The sequence below is a fragment of the Etheostoma spectabile genome, unplaced genomic scaffold (assembly GCF_008692095.1).
Source record: "Etheostoma spectabile isolate EspeVRDwgs_2016 unplaced genomic scaffold, UIUC_Espe_1.0 scaffold121, whole genome shotgun sequence".
Lineage (NCBI taxonomy): Eukaryota > Metazoa > Chordata > Actinopteri > Perciformes > Percidae > Etheostoma > Etheostoma spectabile.
The window spans coordinates 341,262-344,144 of NW_022605571.1; the positions used below are offsets into that span (position 1 = coordinate 341,262).

General features: G+C 49.7%; 1 long non-coding RNA gene across 1 annotated transcript in view; it reads right to left on the bottom strand.

Annotated features, from left to right (window-relative positions):
* Window positions 1-978: 978 nt before the first annotated feature.
* LOC116685704 (uncharacterized) overlaps window positions 979-2,883 on the bottom strand; it is a 24,060-nt gene continuing 22,155 nt past the window's right edge. Inside the window, exon 7 of the long non-coding RNA XR_004331019.1 lies at window positions 979-1,761. This is a non-coding gene — a long non-coding RNA (uncharacterized LOC116685704). The remainder of the gene's footprint in view (window positions 1,762-2,883) is intronic.

Consider the following 2,883-nt stretch of genomic DNA (forward strand, 5'->3'; position numbering starts at 1 on the left):
GAAGAAGATAGCAAAGCAGGAGAAGAAGAAGAAGATAGCAAAGCAGGAGAAGAAGAAGGAGATAGCAAAGCAGGAGAAGAAGAAGAAGCTAGCAAAGCGTCTCCAGACGCCGATCTCCTCTTTTGGGAATGTGATTAAGAAATGGCCGTCATCACCATGGGAACAGTGGAAGTTAAAGATCAGGAAGACCAATAACAATATCAAAACCGCTCGCAGGACTGGGAGAAAAGCAAGTCCAGACACCCGTTAGACCCCCAATCCATCAGAAAGACCTGCAGACCCTGGAGTTGGTCTACACAAGTCCACTATAAAGAGATCCTCGTACAGACATGGTCTTCATGGAAGAGTCTTCAGAAGAAAACCTCTTCTACGTCCTCACCTCAAACATCATGAACACAGAGACAAGCCTGATGCATTGTGGGAACAAGTTTATTTAGCCGATGAGGTTAAAGGGGGGGGGTGTCAAATCAGGCTTTGGGGTTGGATTGCAGCCAGTGTGTGTGTGTGTGTGTGGGGGGGGTGTATTGCAGCCAGTGGCTCAGGGAACATTTCACGAGCAGAAAAGGGGATTCAGTAACATTTCAGCAGATTTTGGAGCTAACTTGATGCCATCTGAGAAGAAGCTGAAGTTAAAGAGAGGACGGCTTCTACAGATGCAGAATGATCCTAAACACAACTCAAAATCCACGCTGGATCACATCAAGAGGCTGAAACTGCAGGTTCTGCCATGGCCTTCACGATCTCCTGTCCTCAACACAATGTAAATCTATGACAGACCTTAAAGGAGAAGAAACCTCAAAGAACTGGAAGGAGAATGGAAGAAGAATGGGCGAAGATACCTCCACAAGAATTAACCACAAGAAGCCTCTAGGCTGGCTACAAGGGGGGGGGGGGGTACCAGGTTTAACTCTGCAAAAAGGGGGGGGGGGTTACAAGCTATTAACTCTGCAGGGGGCCCAAACTTTTGCAGATGCCATTTCTTTATTTTCAGTTTTTTTGAAAGTGTAAATGATGAAATAAAATGGAACATTTTGTGACATATTATACGAATGTCTAATCGGTCATTTGATCCTTTTGGAGATTTTTTCCATCTTCTCTTGGCTTCTTTATGCACATTAACACACATTTTTTCCTGGGGGGCCAAACTTTCAAACCCTACTGTATGTACATTTCAGTCTAGCAACTCCTATCTGGCGCAAGTTGGTTTTCTGTGTGTGTCTGGGGTTGTGTGTCTGTGTGTGTGTGTGTGTGTGTGTGTGTGTCAGTGTGTTAACAGGGTACATGTGTGTGTATATGTGAGTCTAGTGACTCATATCTGGCGCCCGTTGGTTCTCGTTGGTTGGAGTGTATGTTTGTGTGTGTCTGGGGTTGTGTGTGTGCGTGTGTGTGCGTGTGTGTTAACAGGGTACATATGTGTGTATATATATGTGTATGTGAGTCCAGCGACTCATATAACTGTGTGTGTATGTTTATATATATATCTATATGTATATATATATATATATGTGTGTGTATATGTGAGTCCAGCGACTCATATCTGGCGCCGGTTGGTGCGGGACCGTCTCTTCGACATCCGGTTCCTCACCAGAACTTTGGGCTGAGGAGTGATTGGCTGGGGGGGGAGAGCAGGGCTCTCTGGGGCATGGGCGGGGCTTAGTGTAATGTGGGCGGTGTTTATCGGCGGGAGGGCGGGGCTCTGAGGTTTGGGGGAGCGAGAGTTGAACTTCTTCCCTTCTTCTTCTGAGTCGGAGGTCTCCTCTTCTGTCAGAAACACATGAGATACGTATCACATCATCATTATTATTATTATTATTATTATTATTATTATTATTATTATTATTAAAATACTAATTAATTATGGCTGGGAACTGAATGTTGATACTTTTACGGCACTAAAAGAAATACTTTGATGCTGTGAGTATCGTAAAATTCTTTCGGTTCCAAAAGCCTCGGCACACGATCAGAGGATCCGATCTACGCCGGCTGTGCGGTTGTGGTTGTCACGGCGACGACGATAACACGTGGTTGCTAAGCAGCTCACGCAGACATCGATTAGTGCGATATTATTACTGTCATCACGTAGGGGGGAGACGGCTGACTCTCCTGTAGCTCTCCGCTTTTCCTTCCTCGAGTGCAGTCGTGGTCTCCTCCTCTCCCTCCTCTCCCTCCTCTCCCTTTTCTCTCCTCCTCTCTCCTCCCTTACTCTCCCCTCCTATCTCCTCCTCTCCCCTCCTCTCTCCTCCCTTACTCTCCCCTCCTATCTCCTCGTTGTTGCTTGTTGCTGTGTTTCCTTGTTTCCTTGTTGTTTTTTGCCCTGTTGCCTTGTTGTTTTTTGCTTTGTTGCCTTGTGCCTTATTGCTTGTGTGCCTTGTTGCTTTTTTTGTTTTTTGCTAGTTGCCCCGGCGGGTCGGGCACCGCCCGGGAGAGCCAACCCGCCCGGGGCAAGTCGGCTCTCCCGGGCGGGTGGCTCTCCGGGGGGGGGTCGCGCCCCCGGTCAGGTTGGCCCCCCGGGGGCAGGTCGGCTCCCGGGGCGGTCGGCTCTCCTGGGGCAGGTCGCCCCCCGGCAGTCGGCTCTCCTGGGGCAGGTCGGCTCCCCCCGGGGCAGGTCGGCTCTCCTGGGGCAGGTCGGCTCCCCCCGGGGCAGGTCGGCTCTCCTGGGGCAGGTCGGCTCCCCGAAATCTTGTCAATAGCGCTGAGAGACCAGTTGATCAATTCCATTTGGAAAGTTTCCAAGAAAACAGCAGGCGGGGGGGGGAGAGGAGAAGAAAGTCCCACATGACAAAGTAGAAGAGGGATAGGAGGAAGGAAGATAGGAGGGAGAGTAAGGGAGGAGAGAAGAGGGAGAGGAGGGAGAGGAGGGAGAGTAAGGGAGGGGGGGAGAGT